Source organism: Meles meles, chromosome 20 (genome assembly GCF_922984935.1).
Source record: "Meles meles chromosome 20, mMelMel3.1 paternal haplotype, whole genome shotgun sequence".
Taxonomy (NCBI): domain Eukaryota; kingdom Metazoa; phylum Chordata; class Mammalia; order Carnivora; family Mustelidae; genus Meles; species Meles meles.
Window position 1 is genome coordinate 48,233,156 of NC_060085.1, and position 25,796 is coordinate 48,258,951.

Sequence of the window (25,796 nt, forward strand, 5' to 3'; positions counted from 1 at the left end):
AGCTACCTGATCCTATCACAAAGGCAGTGCCCCCTGGAGTTGAGCAAGAATGAGGAGATCACTGCTTCTCCGGCTGGAGGGAGATAATAAGGGTCAACAGACAAGCCAGTTTTAACAGACACAGAGGAGTAGCACACAAGAGAAAAATACTCGCACTGAATGTGTTGAAAGGAATGATTCTGACCTTTAGAGTATTTGTTAACACAAATTTAACTTCCTTTAAATCTTTGACTAATGTGGCTGTATTATAGATTAGCGGACTCTCAAAATACAGACATTTTATTTTATTTTATTTTTTTAAAGATTTTATTTATTTATTTGACAGAGATCACAAGTAGGCAGAGAGGCAGACAGAGAGAGAGGAAGGGAAGAAGACTCCCTGCTGAGCAGAGAGCCCGATGCTGGGCTTGATCCCAGGACCCTGGGAATCATGACCTGTGTTGAAGGCAGAGGCTCTAACCCACTGAGCCGCCCAGGCACCCCACAATATAGACATTTTAATTAGATTTGGATTCGATAGCTTTATCGAGCGTCAGTGATGGACTTACTTAATTGAATTTGGCAATGCAAGCCCTGCCCCCAGATGTTTGCATGTAGGCTCTTTGAGTTTCCCAGTGGCTTGGTACCCAAGGTCATCTCATCCAACTAACTTGCTTGAATCCATTGCTCTTCCTGTCTATACCATGTGGCCTCGCAGTTGACCAGATTCTTTCTGAACACCTGAGTGGTGGGGGCCTTTTTACCAGAATAGGAAACAGTTCTGTAGAATGGCACTCATTATCCTTTTATTTGATCACCAAACAATATTTTTAAAACACTTAATGGATTTTTTAAACGAAGAATAAATATATACACAGTAACCTATCAGTATAAAAGGGCATTTCATGAAACATTTTCTTCTGCCATCTATCCCCCAGGCCCTCTTCCCAGTGCATATCATGTGTATTTCCAGACTGTTCTTGCCTTAACACAAATGTGTATGTACACAGTCTCACCCCATGTTTTTGTTTTTGTTTTTCCAGCACACATGTACCTTGATTTTTTTTTCAACCGTCTATCTCGGAGATGATTCCAAATTGGTCTATAGAGTTCTGCACTCATTTTTTACATCTGAATAGTATTCCAATGTAGAGCTATATTATCATTTATAACCAGTTCTCTTCAATGGTAATTTAATGGTTGCTTAAAAAAAGTGAATTTTTTGAGTCCCACCCTTTGCCTTTATATATGTTTTTGCCAATCACCACCCATCCCCAGTCCCACTCTACAACATCTGTTCACCCTTCAACCAGTTTAACTTCCTTGGAGAAGCCTTCCCCAATTCCTGCAGGCAGAGAGCATTTTGCACACACCTCCGTCATAACGTTTGGTGCAGTTTAACACCCTAGGATGTATGCATGGGTCTGGCCTTCTACCTCTGCTGGAAGATGGAACACCCTTGGGCCAGGCTCTAGCTCCTGGATCTGGGTCACCTGAGGGCACAAGGGACCATACAGACCTATTGTTTTAGGAGGAGCTGTGGGAGGTGGAGGAAGATAGGTAGTTTGGTCATGAAAAATATTATGATTGGGTCCTATAGCCATTTGGAGAGGAGAATTGCTTTAACCTGTTGTAGATATTGTAGATAAGCTATTTACATGTCTTGCTGTGCCTCAGATGAACTCAGATGCTGGGGCCCTTCCCGGAGATGCCTCTTTAGGAGCCCAGGGACAGGTGTCAGCCATTTGTATTTTTTACAAGTTCCCTGGATGACACTGATACGCGGAGCATGGTTGGAGAATCTGTATTCTTTTTGGACAAAAATAAGACGTAGAAAGAAGTGTTCTGACCCTCAAGGAGTTCACAGTCTAGGTACGGAGACAGTGAAAATGGTAAAAAGGAAGTGAAATCTCAGTACAAAATGTTAAATGTGTGTTGACCAGTTCTCTGTGGGGAGAGAGCTATGCAGGCTGGGGCATTAGAAAAGGCTTCACAGAGGAAATGGAGCTTGAGCAGGGCCTAGGAGGGTGGGTACCCAGTCTACGGGGTTCTGTATCCTTGAGGTTATTGTACAGATGCATTTGTCGGCTTTTGAAGGAGGCAGTGGAGTGTAGACACAAAGAACAAGGGCTTTGTAGCTCACTGCCATGCTGTCGGTCACGTTTTGTGACTTTGGGCAAATAAATTCCACATCTAGGCTTCCGTTTCCACATCTGTTAAATGGAAACAATAGTTTTCACTTCAGAAGAGTTTTGAAAATGAAAGGAGATTAATTTATGCAAGAATCTTGGTATCTGTAAAGCTCTTGAAAAAGGCGATCTTTTAATAATAAGTTAAACACAGATCCAGGTTTTATTCTAAATCTTTCTCTCAGGAAAGTCAGATGTGACATATAGGGACTGGGGACTCAGCAAGAAAGCAAGAAAGAGGGGTCTGTCAGAGAGAGGGGCTGAAGTACTTTGTGGGCTCTAGTGAATTTTCAGTTCTGTGGCTCTTAGCCATGACCAACCACCCATTTAAACCCTAAACCAAAGGAACCCACTGAGCCTTCCCTCCATTGCCTTGTTTTCTGAGGTGAGCAGCCCAGGGTGTTGGGCAAGCTGAGAGTCAGACCAACATTGGCTGCAACCAAGGAATGGCACATTTCCCTCCAAATCCTATTAAAATAATAATTTAAAAAAGAACTAGAAAATGGATTAAAATGATTTTCCATCTATATCTTCCCAGTGCCACAGTCTATCCCACTATTTTGGATAAAGCTTCGGGACTCTTAGAAGCAGACCTTCCTTTGCCTCTGTTTAAGCAATGACAGCCATTGCTCAGCGGTGGGCTGCACAGTGGCCATCATCCCCCTCACTTCTTGGGCCTCCCCTCAGCCAGAAGCAAACCCATTCTCTGGAAAGGATCTAATGGCAGCTTTATCATGACCACGTGAAACATCCGGACCATCCGAAAAACTCCCTCAATACATGTTGAACTCACAGTCTCAATGGCTAGAAATAAATAATGGTGTAGACCGAGGGAAGAAGGGAGAAGAGGAAGGTAAGAATCAAAGCAAAAAGGAAAGAAAAAGAAGGCAGGGAGAAAAGTTGAAAGGAAACAAAGAGTGAGGAAAGTTGAAAGGAAAAAGGAAAAAGAAGAACATACTACAATGGGAGGGAAATAAAAGACAAAGAAAGAGGAGAGAAAAGAGAAAGTGGGTGGAGGGCTTCGAAGCCCTTTCTGCTTCGATGTCAGCGAAGCTACGAGCTGTCCTGTTCCACCATGGCGGGCGCCCTGTGTGTGGGCCAACCTTCATGTGATGAATGAGACACCATTTGTTCCCCCGTGTCTGCTGACATCAATCAATAAGGCTGTTTCCCTCACCAAGGCACTATGAGGTGATAAGGGGAGATGTATAATAAGTGCTAACTAGTAGGAACAACAATTATTTTTGAACTTTAATGAGGTACCTGACAAGAAAGGCAGTTAATTTCTACCTAACGATCTGTTGTGGTCCTTGGAGTCATGCGCTAGGGTTACATTGGTCTTATCGAGCAAGGCTCTTGGTATCCTCTGACCGTGTGTCCAGAAGAAAGCCACTGATTCGATGCGGGGACTGCAGAAAGACGGTTCTGTGGTCATTTTTCAGCCCTCAATTTCTAAACGGTGGGAGAGAATAGGAAAGAACAACTATTTTTAAAGAGAAATCCAATTGGATGAAGCCTGTTTTATGGAGCTGGGATATGAAGAATAAAAATGTAAGCACGTAATGGGTTTCTTACACTGTTACGTAGAGAAAAACCGTAGATCACTTTTCCTCGCTGTGGCCCATGTGGAAAGATGCTGATGTCAATTAACTTCTTTAATACCATCAGTTATACTTGGCATTAACAAGAGTTATTCTGTTGTCTGTGTATAATAAGACATACTGGATAACTCAAGATGAATGAATGTTTAAACAACTCTGACTTTCGTTAGAAGAAAGTCAGGATGGCCCACAGGCTGCCGCACCTCTTTGTGCCAAGCAGACGTTGCTAATTGATAGCTGCACAAGTCCCATTATGTCCCTGCATGGGCTCAGAATTCTTCTCCACACAGCGCCGCGGGCAGCACCACCCCTTGACAGGAGCTGCCATGTGGAACGAAGCATTTTATTTTATTTTATTTTTTTTAAAGATTTTATTTATTTATTTGATAGACAGAGATCACAAGTAGGCAGGGAGGCAGGCAGAGAGAGAGGAGGAGGAAGAAGGCTCCCCACTGAGCAGAGAGCCCGATGCGGGGCTCGATCCCAGGACCCTGAGATCATGACCGGAGCCGAAGGCAGAGGCTTTAACCCACTGAGCCACTCAGGCGCCCCAGAACGAAGCATTTTAAACATCCCTGATGTAGATCATAAGAAAAAGTTATATTTCTCTTCCCTCCTTGTTATTTTTCTCCTCCTTCTTCTTCTTCTCCTTCTCCTTCTCCTTCTTCTTCTTCTTCTTTTCTTTATGGAGATGCTTGAGGACTAACAGCCTGGGCTTTGGATTTCCAGCTGAATCACTAAATGGCCCATTGCTTGTTATGTCACTTTGAAAAGTGGGCCATTTTAGAAGTTCCACTAGGGAATTTGACAGGATTGCTGAGGCAAGGCTGCATTTGAGTTTCTGAGCTTTTTACTCCACACCAGACATTGATGGAAGCCAACTTCTGGAACAGATGGAAAACTGTGCATTTCGGGAGAGAAAGCAAATGGGTCACTCCAAGTGCCAATCCAATTCTTTAGACTGAGAAAGTTTTTTGGGATGGCAACGTGACACTAAGTGACCCTGAATGCTCATGTCCATGGGCTCAGTTTCTTCCTTTCCTGTATCTTGAAGTCATGAGCAAAGTCAGGCAGATGACCACACAGAACGAAATAATGTGACAGGAGAGAATACTTAGGCTACAGTTTTCAAACTGGAGAAGTGAAATGGTTTCATTAAAGATGCATTCTTCATACAATGAAAAAAACACAGCCCTCGTCTGTGGTTGACACATGATTATTAGAGTCTTCAGGATTACTTGAATTTGTCTTGCAACTGGCACAGCACAAATGGCATCAGAACTTTTCGGACCCAGGAAGCAATTTAAAAATTCAATATTGCAGAAAAAGAAAACAAATAGGCCTTGTCGGTTAGTCCTAAATACGCACACTGCAATTTCATGGCTGACCTGTGTTAGAATTTACTCCTGGTGGCTCACTTATTGAAATTTTAGTTCTTGGAACTCTACATTTGGCCAGAAATGATCTATTATTTTTGGTAAAGATTTTATTTATTTATTTATTTGTTTGACGGTGGGGGGGGAGTCACAAGCAGGCAGAGAGACAGGCAGAGAGAGAGGGGGAAGCAGGCACTCCATTGAGCTGGGAGCCCGACTCGGGGCTCGATCCCAGGACTCAGAGATCATGCCCAAGCTAAAGGCACTCAGCCCACTGAGCCACCCAGGTGCCCCGGCCAGAAATGATTTGTACGTGAAAACTGTTACATTGCCTCTTTTAGCAAGAAAAAGGACAGGTGATGGGCATGACTTTAATTTCTGTGCTGTGGGTGAGGAGAGCAAAGGTTCCAGAGTGTGTGCTTCCTGGATGTGCCTCCTTGAGTAAGCCATCAAACTTCTCTGGACCTTGGTTTCTTTATCTATAACTGCAGTAATCATATACATCTTAGAGTCGTTGGGGAGCAAATAATGAGTTAGTGCATGTGCAGAGCTAGCACAGGGCCTGATATACTGAAAGGGTTTGGTGAATTCTATTTGTTATTTTCTACGGGTCTGAATGGCAGTGTTCCTTCTGGTTTAGAGAGTATTGAGAAAAAATGGTCTTGGGATTGTGGAATGGAAAAGCTTTCAAAATCATTCTCTTGTGCTTAGATTTTAAGCTTCTGCCTACAGCACTTTTTTTTTTTTTTAATACCCCTTATGGTGGATTACAAAAATGGTCCAGTTCTTCCTCTTCCTTCTGTCCACACCCTTTGCCATGTGACTTGGTATCTCTTGCCTCTTGTTTCTGAACGTATCATGTGGTTTCGTTCGGCTAGTGAGATGTTAGTGGGCATGATACAAAGAAAGACTTGACAAAGCCATTCAGTGTCTCTGCTGGTTCTGAGTCATTCCACAGTGAAATTCCAAGTATTCTCCCCACTCCAATTAGGATTCCTTTGAAGGTCAGTTCCAGTTGGTGGGTTCACAGAGTCTGGTACGACAATGAGTCATTTCTTTCAGATTGTCTTTTGCATGTCTGCAGCCTGCTCTGGGCTTTATAGTCAAGGGCATCACTGAGAAAGGCTGTCAGGTGAAGAGGGGGTGTTGGCAGTTCATCTATTGTTAAACAAACCTCAATCACAGGACAGATGTAGCTCCTTTGGTCTTTGTGCCAAATTTTATTATTTCCTTGGAAAAACAGATTTGCCTTATCTAAAGAAAAAAAATAAAATGTAAACAATTTCTGGTTAAAAAAAAAAAGTACACATCTGTCATTCCCATGAAAATGCCCAGGCCAGTCTGCTGGAGAATGAGAGACATGGCGGCGAGCCAGTCATTGCCACCCAGAGCGTCTGACCTTCAGTCTGTTCCCAGTTACGTAACCAAGTCAAGCCAAGAACAACAAAGTCACTTAGCTGACCACCCCGGATTCATGATCAATAAGGAATAATTATAGCATGCCAGTGAGGTTTTGTGGTTGTTTGGTATGTAGCATTATTAAAGCAATAGATAACTGTTAGGCTTCTATTACAGGTCCAATTCTCTTGTGTTGCAACTATGGCTTCTTTATCAGGCTTGACAGATGTATTGGGAGTTCCTTGAGAGGAGGAATACCTTCTTTACCTTGCATCCCCTTGGCCTAGCACAGTACTTGATGGGAAATAAATATTTGTCACTTGAAGTTCCGGCTTTAATAGGACATTCCTCCACTCATTGGTTTATTTGTTACTATATTTATACTCTCATTATTAAATGCCTGTAATATACCTGGGCACCTCCTGGGCGCCTTGTCATTGGGGCTGTAGTTTTGGAATGGGGGAAGGAGGCTGAGATTCCATATTTTTTTATTAGGTTTTTAATTTTAATTCCAACGTAGTTAATGTACAGTGTGCTGTTTAGTTTCAGGTGTATGATATAGTGATTCAGCAGTTCTATGCATTACTCAGTGCCCATCATGCCAAGTGAACTCCTAATCCCCTTTACCTGTTTCACCCATCCTCCTACCTACCTCCCCTCTAGTGACCATTAGTTTGTTCTCTGTAGTTACGAGTCTGTTTCTTGCTTTGTCTCTCTTTTTTCTTTGCTTGTTTGTTTTGTTCCTTAAATTTCATATGAATGAAATCATATGATATTTGTCTTACTCTGAGCAACTTATTTCACTTAGCATTATGCTCTCTAGCTCTATCCATGTTGTTGAAAATGGTAAAATTTCATTTTTTAAAAAAATTCATTCTTTTTATGGGTGGATAATATTCCATCATGTTTATACCACATCATCTTTATCCAGCCACACTTGGGCTGCTCCCATAATAAAACTATTGTAAATAATGCTGCAATAAGCATAGGGGTGCATGCATCTCAGTGAATTGGTGTTTTTGTATTTTTTGGGTAAATACCCAGTAGTATCTGTAGTATGGTTACTGGATCATAGGCAGTTCTATTTTTAACTTTTGTGGAACCTCTATACCATTTAAAAAAAGATTTTATGTATTTATTTGAGAGAGTGAGCGAGAGAGAGAGAGAGAGAGGGAGAAGGGGGAGGGATAGAGGGAGAGGGAAAAGCAGACACCCCACTGAGCAGGGAGCCCCACATGGGGCTCAATCCCAGGATTCCGGAATCAACTTAGACCCTTAACCACCTGAGCCACTCAGGCACCCCCTCCATACCATTTTCAAAAGGGGCTGCACCAATTTGCATTCCCACCAAGAGTGCATAAGAGTTCCTTTTTCTCCACATCTTTGCTAACACTTGTTTCTTGTGTTTTGATTTTAGCCACTCTGATGGGTATGAGGTGATATCTCATTGTAGTTTTGATGGAGAATGATGTTGAGTGTCTTTTCATGTGTCTGTTGCCATCTGTATGTCTTCTTTGGAGAAATGTCTGTTCATGTCTTTTGCCCATTTTCTAATCTGATTACTTGTTTTTCCTGTTTTGGGTTGCATAAATTTTTATCTATTTTGGATACTAACCCTTTATCAGATATGTCTACCATTCTATTGGTTGTCCTTTAATTTTGTTGATGGTTTCCTTTACTGTGCAGAAACTTTATTTTGTTGTAGTCCCAATAGTTTATTTTTGCTTTTATTTGCCTTGGCTTAGGAGATATATCTAAAAAAATGTTGCCACAGCTGATCTCAGAAACATCACTGTCTATGCTCTCTTCTAGGATTTTTATGGTTTCAGGTCTCACATTTAGGTCCTTTATCCATTTTGAGTTTATGTTGTATATGGTGTAGGAAAGTGGTCTGTTTTCATTCTTTTGCATGTAGCTGTCTAGTTTGAGAATCTGTATTTCTAACAATCTCCTAGGTGATTCCATCCTGCTGATTCCTTCTTCTATCCTCTGAGAAGTGAGAATCTAGTTGATTGTTGCCATATGACAATGTTTGGTCCAGGTTTGCTAGCTCATCAGACCTTCTTAAGAAAAACAGTAATTCTGTTTTATCTGAAATACCCTGATTGTTCATGGTAGTAACTAATTTTGCAAAGATACTTAAAAAAATAGGAAACCTTTCTTTGACTACTTCATGACAAAAACAGGAAACCTCTCTTTGACTACTTCATGGAATTAAGTACATGAACTATTCTGATTCCAAATGCTAAGAATCCCCCCTGCTGATTTCACTGTACTTTGGATTTTGCATTTCATGCATTTGCCCTTCTCGATGTATGGTTTGCGTTGCTCAAAATAGATTTTCAGCTTCTTGGGGCCATGCATGGGATCTTCTTCTTATTTTTCCATCTGCTAAAATATGTGGCAGATTATCTAACACCCAGTGGGAGGTCAATAGATACTAGTAAACCATCTAATGGAGATAAATGGTATATTTCATAAAGCTGGAATGGATTTTCATATATTATCAGTAGGAGTTTTATTTTGGAGCGGGCAAGCAGAAAGCATTGCTTAATTTTATTAATCACCCTCATTTATTAGAAAAAATATTAATAGCTTCAGGAAGTCTTGGTTGGCGTGGGAAGAAGTTTAATATACCGAGGTGGTTATGATGGCATTTGACTGGGCTGTCAGAGAGAGGAGACAGTGCTGTCTTTATGAAAGCAGTTGTCTTAAAAAAAAAAAAGTACAAACTTAGTAAAAGACCCAATATTCTTAATGACAGATGAGCCAATGCTGAAGGACAAAAGTGCAAATTTTCTTATAAACCTAATGGTATTATAGATGACACAGTGGAGCAGAAATCATGGAGGCAAATGTATTTTTTTTTAAAGATTTTATTTATTTATTTGGCAGAGAGAAAGAGGGAGAGAGAAAGCACAAGCAGGGGGAGTGGCAGGGGGATTGGCAGGCAGGGAGAGAGGTAGAGAGAGAAGGAGAAGTAGGCTCCCCTCTGAGCAGAGGGCTGGAGGCAAGGCTCAATCCCAGGACCCCGGTATCATAACCTGAGTCAAAGGCAGATGCTTGACTGACAGCCACCCAGGCACCCTGAGGCAAACACATCTTGCTTCAGGATTCCAAATATCTTTGGAGAGCCCACCGTGCATAGATGTCATTATGAACTTGTCATACCCTGAAGGACTAGATTACTTCTTTCTCCCTCCCTTCCTCCTTCCATCCCTGGCTTCCTTCCTTCTTTCTTTTAGAGAGTATGGGGGTGAGTCAAAGTGAGAGGGAGAAGCAGAGTCCCTGTTGGGAATGGAACCTGATGCAGGACTCCATCCTAGGACCCTGGGATCATGACCTGAGCCAAAGGCAGATGCTTAACCGACTGAGCCACCCAGGTGCCCCTGAAGAATTACTTCTGAAAACTGTTGACTCTTCACTTAAAGCACAGGGCCCCTTTATATATATGTGACACTCCAGAGTTTCCTAACTGCATTATTAGCTAAATTGAACTCACAACAATGCCGGTAGGTTGGCATTGAAGATAGTGTCAAGAAAATGATCTAAAATTTGAAAATAGGCAAAAGGGAAGATGGTTCTCTTCACTATAGCACAAACATTATCTAGCAAATCCTCCAGGGCTGATCTAAGTCTACAAGTAGATTTTCTATTGACCAAGCCAGGGGTCAGAAAACTTGTGTGAAGCCTTAGATACTAAATATTTTAGGCTTTGCAGAATATACACATTATTGGTTGAATATTTTTCTTCCTCCTTGTTTTTTAAAAGCAGCTCTTTAAAAATGTAAAAGCCTTTGCTTATTTTGTGGGCTGTGGGCTGGATTTGACCCATGGGCAGTAGTTTGTCTCTCAGGCTCTTGAACTAGGCTATTTTACAACTCTGTAGGGATAAAAATTAACTTGTGAAAAATGAATAGCATTGCAAATGATTCTTGTTTGAGAGGAATGTAAATAATTCCTCTCCACAGGGTTGCAAATATATCTTGTCCAGGAGAGATGCGATTGATTTCCCTGTGGTGAAAAGGGATAGCCCCCAATATTACCGTTTATTGCCTTGTAGGGTATTAACCAGTTTTGCCTCTATGAGAAAATTTATTTTGGCATCCCTTTGAGTGACTAAATATATTTCTATTCCTCATACTCTCCTTTGAAACAACTGTAGTATCTTACTGGCTGTGTCATTTACGAATGAGTTGAATAAAAATTTTAAGCATATGTTTTAAACTTCACGAGTATCATATTTTTAACTCTTTTGAGAGTTATCCTACACCAGTAGTATTATCTTCTTTCACTTTACCAGTGATTAAGGGTTTGTCCAAGTTAAACCAGTACAGAGCCCAAATGGGACTTGAACATGTCTTTGGATTCTTCGTGGAGGAAAAAGCAATCCTGCAATTTTGCCCTCAGTCCAGCTCTGACCTATCTGAAAAATTTAATTTTCCTCCTATCTGAAAAATTTAATTTTCCTCCTCTGGGAAAAAGAAAACATTTCTAAAAGAAAACAGTTTGTATTTCTTGAAGAGAATGGTTTCCATTTTAAAAGGCTTTGCGTCTCAAGATAGGCCATAAATTGGTAACTTTCTGACAGCCATGATTTATCAGGGCATCCGTAAAGAACAGGACTCATGGATGGCCCAGATTCCTCAGAAGCCCACTTCTTAGGTAAACCATGAGACCAGGGAGGTCCTGAATTTTGTTATCCAAGACAAAATCTCCTGGTGACATGCTGAAGTTATACACTATGTTGGTGACCAAGCTGAGAATAGAACATATACTTCCTAATTTTAAAATTTTTCCTCTGCCACATACTGTTACCTGACATTTTTCTCTGTCGTCCATTTATAAAAATGAATTTAAAATGGGATGGCCAAAGGGTCACATCATCTCATCGACATTTGCTACTTGATTTATTTTCATTAATATTGTGATCTTTTTTTGATTAATGCGACTAATGTTCCTCACATGGCTGGGAAATATATAAATTATGGGGTTAATTAGTGTTGATGTTTAAACTCAGAATGGGATCATATTAATCGAATACATCTACTTGATGGGGGTTTATTAATTAGGTTCCCAAAACTTCTTCTGATACATTCCACTCCATGTTAATGAACCTCATGGATCACCTTATTAAGCTCTAACCGTTACTTCCTTTTTCCTCTGCACTATTAAGCCATGTTTAATTTGTTCACATAGTTCCCGTGGTCAATAACAAGGCCTTTATTTTTACACTGTGTAATTGGGGTTAGGAATGTTCACTTTCTCTCATTTGGTGCAGTGTTTGTATGATACATGTCATGGAAAATGCTTAGCTAGAGAACTGTTAAACACTAAAAGGAAAAAAATCAAATTGGCATTAATGAAGTGTAGGAGTGACGTAAAGCTAAAAATGGTAGTTATGAGTTAGTAAAGCTTTAAGTTTGAAAATGTTTGCTATAGAGCAGCACAGGGATAAAAATTACAAGTTTTAAATGGCACTTATTTCTTCTTCAGCATCCTTTTAAAAATAAACATGTATTTCTGTAGTGGGTTTAATTTACATATAGTAAAATTTGCAGATCCTAAGTGTATAGTTTGATGAGTTGTGAAAATGATGTGGCCAGGTCACTATGGCTCCCATTAGGATAGAAAACATATCTAATGGGGCAGAATATTTGCTTGTGCCTCTGCTCAATCAGTCCCCCGGGTGAGGTCCCTCACCCAGAGGTACCTCCTTCCTGATTTTTAACACCAGAGGTTAGTTCTTCCTGTTCTTGAACTTCACATAACTGAAATCTTACAGAATGGACTTTATTTATTTTGACATCCTTGATGCAACATGGTTTTGAGATTCCTCTGTATGGCAGTATCAGTTTGTTCCCTTTTGTTTTGCTGAGTAGTATCCCATTGTTCGACCATGCCACAATTCGCTTATCCATCCTCCCACTGATGGGCATTTAGATCTTCCCTGTCGCAAGCCTTGCCATTTATGTATAACGTTGCTACAAACAGTCTTGTATAATAAATCTTAGGAGTGAAACTGATGGATCAGAGGGAAGGTAACAAAAAAATTGATCAATAATTTTTCAAAATTCTTGTATGACATTTACTGTTAGTTTTTCTTTTAAAGATTTTATTTACTTGACAGAGAGATCATATGTAGGCAGAGAGGCAGGCAGAGAGAGGAGGAAGCCGACTCCCTGCTGAGCAGAGAGCCCGATGTGGGGCTGGATCCCAGGACCCTGAGGGAGATCATGACCTGAGTTAAAGGCAGACCCTTAACCCACTGAGCCACCCAGGTTCCTCTAATTGTCAGTTTTAAATTGTAGCCATTCAAAGGAGTGTGTAGTGGTATCTCACAGTGTGTTTAATTGGTATTTTTCTGATGACTAATGATGTCGAGCACATTTTTGTGTGTGCTTATTGGCCTTTTGTACATATTCCTTTGCCATATGCTGATTTAATTCTCCTCCTCTGCCTTCTTGTCTTTTATTTTTAACATTGGTTAAATTTTTTTGATTTACAGAAATTTAAATGTTCTGAGGATGAGTCTTTGCCAGAAACATGTATTGCTAATATTTTCTCCCATTCTGTAGCTAACTTTTCCATTTTCTTAATGGCCTCTTTGGAAGGGCAGAAATCTTTCATCTTGATGATATTGAATTTGTTTATATTTTTTAATGGCACACCTTTTTGTGCCCTGTCTAAAAAAATCTTTACCTATATCAAAGTCATGCAAATATTCTCTAATGTTTGCCCCTACAAGTGTTTTAATTCTAACTTTTATATTTAGGTCTATCATTGATTATATTTTGTGTATGATATGAGACGGAGGTCAAGATTCATTTCTCAGTATAGATATCCAGCTATTTGAATACCATGTGTTCAAAACACTTTCTTTAAGGAATGCATTGCATTGGTGACTTTGTTGAAAACCAATAGACTGTAGAAGTGTCGGTCTATTTATGAATTCTATATTCTGTTTCGTTAATCCATTTGGTTAGCTTTAAGTTAGTGTTTTGCATTTTTGATTACTGTGAATTCAGTTTTAATTGGAATTGAGAATACAAGTCCTTCAACATTTTGAATTATTTTTCAAGATAGTTTTGGATATTCTACATCCTTCTATACACATTTTAGACTTAGCCTGTCTATTTGTATGAAATCTTATTGGAAATTTTATAAGATGTCCAGATATATTTGGGGAGAATCGACATCTTTTTTTTTTTTTTTTTGAGAATCGACATCTTATAAATATTTTCCAATCCATGAATATGGTATGTATCTCCATTAATTTGGGCATTCCTTATTTTCTCTCAGCAGTGTATTATAATTTCCAGTATAGACATCTTGATAATCTTTTTTTGATATATCAACTTCTGATAAATTTATATTTTATATGTGCTATTTCTTGGATCAGTTTTGGAACTATGTTAGGTAGCAGATGTAATCTTCAGTTTAGTCCACTCAAGATGCAGATTTCATGGAGAAATTTATGATTCCTGGCTTAGGTAATGTGCCCATTCATTTTTCAGAATGGATGGTTTGGGCTCTTCACTAACAGTCTTTGCAAGACTACCTAGAAGCAAATGGGAGAGTTTAAGAGTCACAAAATGCAATAGGATCTCTCTTACCCAGAGAATAAAGAGTAAATCTTGGGAGGCAAACATGATAAATATTTACTACTGGTTACTGTGCTCAAAACTTAAATAATCTCATTTTATTATCCACATGAGGGGTATAATATTCCCTTTTTACTGATATTGTCACATTTTTGAACATTTATAAACTTTGCCTAAGAGGTCTTCTTGCTGTGCTAATAGGAATTATTTGCATGCAACAAATTAAGTGTCCAATACAAATTGTTCTTTACTATTCATTAAAGCTGGTACTAATTTAAGTACTGCTGTGAAGAGATTTCAGATTAAAATTACTAATCATCTCCCTTTAAGATAGGGAGATTATTCTAGATTATCTGGATGGACCCATTGTCATCACATGAGCCCATAAAAACAGAAAAGGAAGTTAAGAAAATGTGGTGGAAAAGGAAGGCAAGGAGAAATGTTCTAGAAAGGGAAGTCAGAGAAATTTGAAGTGTGAGAGGTACTTGGACCTGCCATTGCTGCTTTTTCGATGAAGGAAGAGAGCCTTGAGCTCTGGAAAGCCAGCTCCTCTGGAAACTAATGACCTCTGGCAGGGAAATAAGGATCTCAGTCCTACAACCACATGGAACTGAATCCCGCCAACAAACAGTGAGGTTAGACACAGATCTATCCCCAGAGCCTTGAAAAAGGAATGCAGGCCTGCTTTACCTTGATTTCAGCCTTATGAAACCTGGGGCAGAGAACAAACCTAACCATGCTGTATTTAGATTTCTGACCTATAGATCTGTGAGGTAATTAAGGGGTATTTTCTGGTCACTAAAACCGTCGTGATCTGCTATGACAGCAATAGAAAACTAATATATCACGGCTGTATATTCATAAATCAGCAATGGCCAAAAAGAAATAGAAATGGGTACGTGCATATTTCTTGAGCTGGGTAAGGAATGATGAATGGTAATTGACCCTTTGCCTCCGTGTCTGGGGAGTTGAGAGGGAGTAACGGGGATGTGGTCAACTGAAGGGTTCTGTCTAAAAGGCACCTTCACTGCTCCGTTCCCGCATATGCTAAGAAGGTGAGCCCTGTCTTGCAAGAGATATTTATTCACTATAATCCAGGAATTCAGGTTTTAGTGTGATCCTTTCTGATTTTAGCCAATTGACAACTAATACAGTTCATAAATAGAGACAGAATATGTCTGGGAAAAGCTGTCACCTGAGGGATACCTGATGTGACTTTTTGACGAGATACCCTAAGCTCATTTGATCTTGCCAACAGGAAGAAGTGTAATGTGAGATTTATAATTAAAAAAAAAAAAAAAAAGGTGTGCCTGGGTGGCTCAGTGGGTTAAGCCGCTGCCTTCGGCTCAGGTCATGATCTCAGGGTCCTGGGATCGAGCCCCGCGTCGGGCTCTCTGCTCAGCAGGGAGCCTGCTTCCCTCTCTCTGCCTGCCTCTCTGCCTACTTGTGATCTCTCTGTCAAATAAATAAATAAAATCTTAAAAAAAAAAAAAAAGCATACCAAAGTTTTGAATTGTTACTGAATGGTTATTTAAGCATCATGTTCCATCTCTAAAATAGGAATAAAGATCCCAGTGTTGTAAGGATGGGATGATTCACAGAGAAACAGCACATCACACTGCACAAGTATGCATGTGCGCCCGTGTGAGTTACCTATATTGTATTTTATTGACACAGGCGAATGAATGTAGGTCAGAATTGGCTACTACATTCACCAGATGCAATCGACATTGTAAGATGAATGCTACCTTTTCTCAGCTGTGTAAAGGACAGGAAATGCAGGCTCCACAACGTCTTTATCTCCTCAGGGGACCCAGCAGCTACCTAAGGACACAGCTTCCTTTGTTCCCTTGCCTACAAGGGTGTGTGGGCGTATCCAGAACGAGAATATTGTATTTGGGTCACTTTGACAAAGAGCAGCTGAGGCCTCAGTTTGCCACAGTCTTTTACTCACTTCTGTCCACGTACGTGCAAGGTCTGCATGTCAGCTCACAGCTCCATGCACCAGGCTTTTGCAGCCAAGAAGGCCGGTATAACATTCCACACACATTTGTCTCAACTCTGTGATAGCTTCCAAGGAAATAGGCCTCTGACCTTCATTTTCGCAGGCCTTGGTCAGTCCAGAAATGATTTAAACTTATCACAATTAGTAACAATCCCATTAAGGTAGTGTGTTTGTTTCCCGTGGCTGCCTCAACAAATGGCCACAAACTTGGTGGTTTAAAGCAACAGTAATTTATTTTCAGTCCCACAGGCCAGAAGTCAAAAATTAAGGTGTCAGGGGTGCCTGGGTGGCTCAGTCTTTAAGGGTCTGCCTCTGGCTCGGGTCATGATCCCGAGGTCCTGGGATCGATGAGCCCCACATCAGACTCCCTGCTCCATGGGAAGCCTGCTTCTCCCTCTCCCACTCCCCCTGTTTGTGTTCCCTCTCTCAATGTGTCTCTGTCAAATAAATAAAAGCTTAAAAAAAAAAAATTAAGGTGTCAGCAGGACCCAGCTCCCTCCCAATCTCTGGGGGAGAATTCTGGCCTCCTCCAGCTTCTGGTGGCCCTAGGCATTCCTTGGTTTGTGGTGCATAACTCCCATCTCTTTTCCATCTCTGTGTGTCTCTATCTTCTGCTCTTCTGACTCTTACAAGGACGCTTATTATTGGATTTAGGGCCCATTCAGATAATCCAGGATTCTCTCACTTGAGATCCTTAATTTAATTACCTCTGCAAAGACTATGTTTCTCAAATAAAATCACATTCACAGAATCTAGGGGTTAGGCTGTAGACACCTCTTTGGGGGTCACCATTCACCCCACCACAGATAGGCAGTGAGAATGTTATTTCTCCCATTTTATAGATGTGTGCTCTTCAGAGTCAAGGATGCAGGTACACAGGCAGATAAATCATGGCTTAAGACCAGGATAAAGTTAAATGTCCTGGATACAGATTAAATCAGTGACAGTGGCCTTTTTAGCATCATCCTTTGCTCCGAAGGAAAAAATGAACATTATAAAGTCGACTTTTTTTTTTTTTTAAGGATTTATTTATTTATTTGAGAGCCGGGGGGGCAGAGGGGGGCACAAGTTCGGGGCAGTGGGGAGGAGCAGAGGGAGAGGGAAAAGCAGACTCCTCGCTAAGCAGGGAACCACATATGGGGCTCCATCCCAGGATCCCGAGATTATGACCTGAGTCGAAGGCAGACTCAAACAACTGAGCCACCCAAGTGGGTGTGACTCCTAAAAAAGGGGACTTCTGTTAAAACAAAAAAAAGTGTGGTGTTAATTAAATTTGTCCTTAGAATGAGAGCAATTTCAGCTGGGCTTACCATGTGCGTGGTTGTTCGTCACTTGCATTGGCCTCTCTGTGTCATTTGGCATGGTTCAGGTTTAAGACCCCAGCTCTAGGAAGCATGACTTTAAACTGTTCAACTCTTGGTAGGATGGTCGGTTTATTATCATTGCTGATCATGATGCTTTTCCCCAAAGCTGGAAAGGAAAGGACAGTAAGCATACAGACTTGCTCAAACACTGTATTATTCTTTGCTGGAGAAAGACTTCTTTCAAATTCATTTTCCCTAACCTGCATTATATAGAATCTCATTCTAGAGAAATGAGATTACAGATTCCTTGTGTCCAGTAGTATCACTGGGCTGGGATTGACAAAATGGCTCTTCAAACAGCTCTGAGTTAGGAGAGAGCAACAGAGTGTTGGTTTATTTCCTTCTCCTGTAAAATATAAACAATTAGTACCTTACATGAAAACTCATTTGACACAATAGTCACCGGGCATGACTTTGTCCCATGCTAATGTGCTAGTCTGGTGTGAATTTATGGTTTCATTTCCTTTTCAGTATATAGTATAATGGAATCCTTTCTCAGTCTCAATTTTATAAAATAATGGGGGAGAAGGAGATGTAGTGAGGTTATTAAGTCCTTCCCCAGCCTTGAGATACTCTTAATTCTTACTCTTCTTCATGCTTCAAAGTGATTTAACTGTGATTACCCAGGTAATTCAGGCAAAATACCTATTCCCTTGCTTTTACTATTTAGACTTGCCTGTGACTGTCTGTTTAATAAAAGGCAGTAAGTTTAACAATTCCATTAAATTTAACACCCTATAAAACACACATAAGACATTGGAGGCATCAATGTACATGAGTATTTAATAATAGGAACTAATGCTTTACAGTGCTTCACAGTTTATAATGGGTCTTCTATTTATTATCTTCTTTAAGCTTTATAAGAGACTGGAGATTATCATATCCATTTCAAAGATGAGATAAGTGAGGGTCAGAGTAGTTGGACATCTACTGTCCAAGTACATCTAGAGTCAAAACTTGGACCTAATGCCTGCTCCTTTCTTTTCTACAGTGTGGGTCTTTTTAATCCAGGTACAGTTGTTTAATCCAGGCAGCTCAAAGTCAGGACCATGGGTGACCAACTTGTTTCATTTGTAGAATGTAAAGCGGGCTGGGATCTGATGGGTCATCTAGTTGTATCACTTCATGTTGCAGAGTAGAGTTGGAGATGGTGCTTCTCATAGCCCTTTGAAGCCTCAGGGCTTGTTAGAGAGACTGGAGCTTGAAGAACTCATGCTTCAGCCTGCTTTTATCGGGTGATGGAGAAGCAGGAGTTCAGGAAGGATGAGAAGCTTGCCCAAGGTCATGCTGGTGGTAGAGCTGGGAGTTTGGATCCAGATTTCATATCACGCCGTGCCATGTCTTATAGTATCTACTTAGGGAGAATTTCACTTTACCAGTTTAGGATTCATACAGGTTTTCCTGGGAAGCAACTTTTTTTTTTTTAATTTTCTTTTTTTTTATTTGTTTATTTACAGCATAACAGTGTTCATTGTTTTGGCATCACACCCAGTGCTCCATGAATACGTGCCCTCCCTATTACCCACCACCTGGTTCCTCAACCTCCCACCACCCCCCCCCCCGCCCCCTCAAAACCCTCTGGTTGTTTTTCAGAGTCCATAGTCTCTCATGGTTCATCTCCCCTTCCAGTTTCCCTCAACTCCCTCTCCTCTCCATCTCCCCATGTCCTCCATGTTATTTGTTATGCTCCACAAATCAGTGAGACCGTATGATACTTGACTCTCTCTGCTTGACTTATTTCGCTCAGCATAATCTCTTCCAGTCCCGTCCATGTTGCTACAAAAGTTGGGTATTCATCCTTTCTGATGGAGGCATAATACTCCATTGTGTACATGTACCACATCTTCCTTATCCATTCATCCGTTGAAGGGCATCTTGGTTCTTTCCACAGTTTGGTGACCGTAGCCATTGCTGCAATAAACATTGGGGTACAGATGGCCCTTCTTTTCACTACATCTGTATCTTTGGGGTAAATACCCAGCAGTGCAATTGCAGGGTCATAGGGAAGCTCTATTCTTAATTTCTTCAGGAATCTCCACACTGTTCTCCAAAGTGGCTGCACCAACTTGCATTCCCACCAACAGTGGAAGAGGGTTCCCCTTTCTCCACATCCTCTCCAACACACGTTGTTTCCTGTCTTGCTAATTTTGGCCATTCTAACTGGTGTCAGGTGGTATCTCAATGTTGTTTTAATTTGAATCTCCCTGATGGCTAGTGATGATGAACATTTTTTCATGTGTCTGATAGCCATTTGTATGTCTTCATTGGAGAAGTGTCTGTTCATATCTTCTGCCCATTTTTGGATATGATTCTGTTTTGTGTGTGTTAAGTTTGAGGAGTTCTTTATAGATCCTGGATATCAACCTTTTGTCTGTACTGTCATTTGCAAATATCTTCTCCCATTCCGTGGGTTGCCTTTTTGTTTTGTTGACTGTTTCCTTTGCTGTGCAGAAGCTTTTGATCTTGATGAAGTCCCAAAAGTTCATTTTCGCTTTTGTTTCCTTGGCCTTTGGAGACATATCTTGAAAGAAGTTGCTGTCGCTGATATCGAAGAGGTTACTGCCTATGTTCTCCTCTAGGATTCTGATGGATTCCTGTCTCACATTGAGGTCTTTTATCCATTTCGAGTTTATCTTTGTGTACGGTGTAAGAGAATGGTCGAGTTTCATTCTTCTACATATCGCTGTCCAGTTTTCCCAGCACCATTTATTGAAGAGACTGTCTTTTTTCCATTGTATATTTTTTCCTGTTTTGTCGAAGATTATTTCACCATAGAGTTGAGGGTCCATATCTGGACTCTCCACTCTGTTCCACTGGTCTATGTGTCTGTTTTTATGCCAGTACCACGCTGTCTTGGTGATCACAGCTTTGTAGTAAAGCTTGAAATCGGGTAACATGATGCCGTCAGTTTTGTTTTTGTTTTTCAACATTTCCTTAGCAATTCGGGGTCTCTTCTGATTCCCTACAAATTTTAATTATTTGCTCCAGCTCTTTGAAAAATACTGGTGGAATTTTGATCGGAATGGCATTAAAAGTATGGATTGCTCTAGGCAGTATAGACATTTTAACAATGTTTATTCTTCCAATCCAAGAGCATGGAACAGTTAGGAAGCAACTTTTTAAAAATGCTGCTTAAGGGGCGCCTGGGTGGCTCAGTGGATTAAGCCGCTGCCTCGGCTCAGGTCATGATCTCAGGGTCCTGGGATCGAGCCCCGCGTTGGGCTCTCTGCTCCGCAGGGAGCCTGCTTCCTCCTCTCTCTGCCTACCTCTCTGCCTACTTGTGATCTCTCTCTCTGTCAAATAAATAAAATTTAAAAAAAATGCTGCTTAAATAGCAGGGGTAGACAGTTGATGGATTTCTCCACTAGCCAGGTCTCCATGGCTCCTCAGACTATAAAGTTACATTATCTCTGATTTTCTCTGAAGTACTTAAGTACATCCAGCCACACAGAGACTCTAGTCTTAGAAGTAGAAATAGGCTGAGCCACATTTTGACAAGCCTAGACATAAGGAATAGAGATGCAAAAGAGATAAGCCGAAACTTAACCGATTAGAAATTATAAATATCTCTATCGGATAACCCTTGGCCAGAGAATATCAAAAGGATATTGCTGGATATTTAGAAAATATACACACTGAAATAGCCATATATAAAAAGTAGTGGAATGTAGCCAAAGTTGTATTGAGTGGAAAATTTATAACCTTAAATATCTGTGTTAACTGAGAAAAAAATAAATTGTTTAGTGCAAGAAGTTGAAATAAGTCTAACAAAAACCTAACAAAAGCATAAATATGGACTTCATACATACTATTTAGTTAATATTAATTGACGATAATATAACTCATTAGGAAAGATAGAATTGATAATTCTAAAAATTCTTTAAAAGCTAATTAAAAATATAACTTGAATCTAAGAAAGTCAAGTGGAAAAGTTAGAGAAAACATGAAGCCATGAGTTAAGGATGAGAAAGAGATAAATAGCAGAAAAGCAGAATAATCAAAAGAGCAGTGAGAAGATAACAAGAGGATACAGCCAATGAAAATAAACTTGAAAACATGGATAAAATACATGTTCTATCAGGGAAAATGTGAATTTCTAAAACTGACTTAAGAAGTAGGAAATACAAATATGTATTTTTATAAAATCGTTTCATCCAGATGGTTTCATGGATAGATTCCTTTAGAATTTTAAGAAACATAATTCCTAGTCAAAAATACATAGGGACAAGGATCCATATTTTTGAAAACAGAAGCATGGTAACACTGTTTCCAGAAATAAGATAGTGCACACCCAGGGAATTTGCTTGTATGCATATATGTGAAAGTTTCTAAATAAAATATTAACTAATTGAGTTTGGTAGTACATTAAGGTAATAGGAGCACAATCAGGCAGAACTTACTCTAGAAACACATTCTTTCTCCCTGATTCAGGTACTAGTATCCTAGTACTGGGGGGAACAACCAATTACAGCAGACGAATTGTAGCCTTTCTTCTGGGAAGTTGAATTTAGAATATAGTGCTGCAGGAGTAAGAAATGGGAGGTGCTCACCTGTTTGGACAGCAGAGCTGCAGTGAGAGTCACCGGATCCCTGCAGTTACCCTGCTTCCTGCATTTCTGAACCTTCAGTCTCCAGACTTTCTTTTGGTTCTGTAAACTATTCCACGTAATTCCAATACATTCTTTCTTTGTTTAAAATAGTCAAAATGAGTTCTATTTCTTGCAGCCAAACCATCCTAGCTGAAACAATACCACCTAGGCAGACTCATGTGTTGTTTGTCAAGGCGTTTATTCTTTGGTGAGATCTGCTCAGATCTTTTGCTCATTTTTATTTTTTTATTTTTTTTAAAGATTTTTTAATTCATTTGACAGACAGAAATCACAAGTAGGCAGAGCGGCAGGCAGAGAGAGAGGAGGAAGCAGTCTCCCTGCTGAGCAGAGAGCCCGATGCGGGGCTCGATCCCAGGACCTTGAGATCATGACCTGAGCCAAAGGCAGAGGCTTTAACCCACTGAGTCACCCAGGCGCCCCTTTTACTCATTTTTAAATTGGGTTGTTTGCTTATTGTTGAGTTGTAAGATGCTTCATGTGTTTCGGTTACAAGTCCTTTATCACAGCTGTGCTTTGCAAATATATTTTCCTAGATTGTGGCTTGGTTTTTGAGGTTCTCAGCACTGTCCTTGTAGAGAAGTTTTTAAATTTTAGTAAAGTCCAATTTATCAATTTTTTGTGTATATTATGCTTTTGTGTTGTATCTAAAAATCACCACTAAGCCTAAACTTAGATTTTTTTCTTATATTTTCTTCAAAGTTGTACAATTTTATGTCAATGGTACATTGTGAATTGATTTTTGTGAAAGGTATATGGACTGTGGGTAGGTTCATTTATTTTAATTAATTTATTTTTTAAGCAGGTGTTTTTAATTTTTTAAATTTTTACAGATTTTATTTATTTATTTGACAGAGAGAGAGACAGCGAGAGAGGGAACACAAGCAGGGGGATTGGGAGAGAGAGAAGCAGGTTTCCCTCTGCAGCCAAGCAGGGAGCCTGAGGCAGGGCTTGATCCCAGAACCCTGGGATCGTGACCTGAGCCGAAGGCAGACGCTTAATGACTGAGCCACGCAGGCGCCCTGGGTTCATTTATTTTTGCACTTGGACATCCAATTGTTGCAACACCATTTGTTGAAAAGATTATTATTTCTTCTTTGAATTGCATTTGCTCCTTCGTCGAAGATCAGTTGACTATATATGTACAGAGCTATTTCTAGGCTCTCTATTTTATTACACTGATTTGTGTGTCCATTCTTTCCTCATTAATAGGCTGTCTTGATTACTTTAACTTTGTAATAACTCTTAAAATTGCATAGTATCAGTCCTCTAACTTTCTTCTACTGCAGTATTTTTTGGCTATTCTAGGTCCTTGGCTTTCTGTATACACTTTAGATTCAGTTTGTTTTTAATTTTAAAATCAGTTTGTTGTGTTGAATCTGTAGGCCAAGTTTGGAAAAACTGATATTTTAGCGATATTGACTCTTCCATAAACATGGAATATCCCTATTGACTTAGATTTTCTTTGATATCTTTCATCAGAGTTTTGTAGTTTTCTGTCTACAGATCCTATACATATATTGTTAAATTTGTACCTATTTCACTTTTTGGAGTGCTATTGTGAACAGTATTTAAACATTTTAATATTAAATTTGGTCTGATTTATTACATAGCATCATTACAACCACCGATGACTAATACAAAGGACTAAGGAGTAAGGGCAAATCTTTATTTCAGTAGATGCTAATAAAGCCCTTGCTTGCCTTTAACATGCCTTCCTGATATGACTCCTTAAGTGAAATGGCTGTAGAAGACATCTTCCTTAACAGAGTCTCAAACTGACAACCAGAGTCGTGTCAATGCTAAAACACCAGAATTTTTTCTTTATGATAGAAGTTGAGACCGATGTCTGCTATTACCTTTGCTTTAGAACATTTTTCTTGAACACTTTTTTTTCTGATAGTGCTAGAAAATGAGGTTACAGAATATGAACAAGCAGGAAGAATTGGTTTTTGGGGGAAAAAAAAGGGAAATTATATTGTCATATGATCTTACAATGTAAAATAACAATGACAATTAATGAACAACTATAGAAACAATAAATATAGTAAGGTGTATAATAACCAAAAGATTGTACAAAAAGTGACTTTCTTTTAAACATCAGCAGTAGCCAGCTAGAGGGTGTGCTGGTCAAAGATTCATTCCCCAGTGCTGTTTAAAACACAAGTTACTTAGGCATAAACTTCACAAGAAATGCTCAGGATATTGATAAAGAAGAGAATGAAACTCTGCTGTGTGACCATAAAGGACCCCTAGATAGATTAAGAGATAATAATTTGGGAGGGGAGAAAGATTTAATATTATAAAGACCTAAATTATTTTTTATGTAACTTACAAACACAAAATTCATTAAGATCAGGAATTTTTTTTCCTGAACTTGAAAAATGTGACTCCAAATTCTACTTGAAAGAATAAACATGTGGGATGCCTGGGTGGCTCAGTATGGTTAAGCTTCTGACCCTTGATTTCAGCTCAGGTCATGACCTCAGTGTCCTTGGATGGAGCCCCACATAGGGCTCTGTACTCAGTGGGGAGTCTGCTTGAGATTCTTTCTCTCTGCTCCTCTCTCCATTCACACATACATACTCTCTCTCTCTCTCTCTCAAATAAATAAATAGATATTTTTTTAAGAAAAAAGAAGGAATAAACAAAAATGATTTGCCAGTTATTGGTGAAAAACAAAAGGAACAAGAGAACTCGTTCCATGAGACATTAAAATACATTGTAAAGCTACAGTAATCTAGCTATCATGCTAATTGCAAAGAAATGGGCAGAAATGAAGTATAATAGAATATAATGTTAGATCCAAAAGGCAGCTCATATGAATGGAGGAAAATATTCAATAATTGATGTGAAGGTGATATTTTATATGAAGAAAAAAAACTGGCTTCCAATTTCACTCCTTATACTAAAATCAATTCCAAGTAGATCTAGGATTTAAATATTAAAAAAAAGAAACCTAAGAAATATTACTTAATATAATACATGTAAGTTTCCATAATATTGGAATAGAATCATTTTTAGAATGAAAAATATGACAGAAACAATAAAGAAAAATTTATGCATTGGATTATATAGCAAAACCAACACACATATGCACACACATTTCTGTACAGAAAAAAAAAAGTCATAGACAACCTTGAAAAATAAGTTATAAACACCCAAAGAAGTTTTTGTAGAATTCATTCTTTTTGCTGCATGAATCATGTGGTGTGACACATGAATGGTGGTACCTGGGTGTCCCAACGCAGACAGTAATAATCAATCACTGGTCTCTTCCCTGCTGAGCCAGATGTGGCCTCGGGATTCATGTGGGGTTTTTTGGTGAGGTATTATCAACTGATCAGAGCTGACACACATAAGCCCATGCTGTTTCCTGATAGAACGCAGCTATGATTAAGCTGTTGGCATGCAGGAAAGATGAGTTCCATCCCATTGGTGGAAACAGCATAGGTTTTCTCAGCAGTGAGATAGAAGAGATCAGTAACAGCAGACACACAGTGTTAATGGGAAACCACAGCAAATGTTTGATAGTGGCTTTGTGAGGAGCAACCTTTAAGGATCCCCATTTCGGTGACTTGAGGTATGCTTTGGAGCAGGGAGATACTGGATGAATGGACTCAAAGAGGAAAGGAAGTTTCTGTGGAAGTCATCATTATCCTAACACACACTC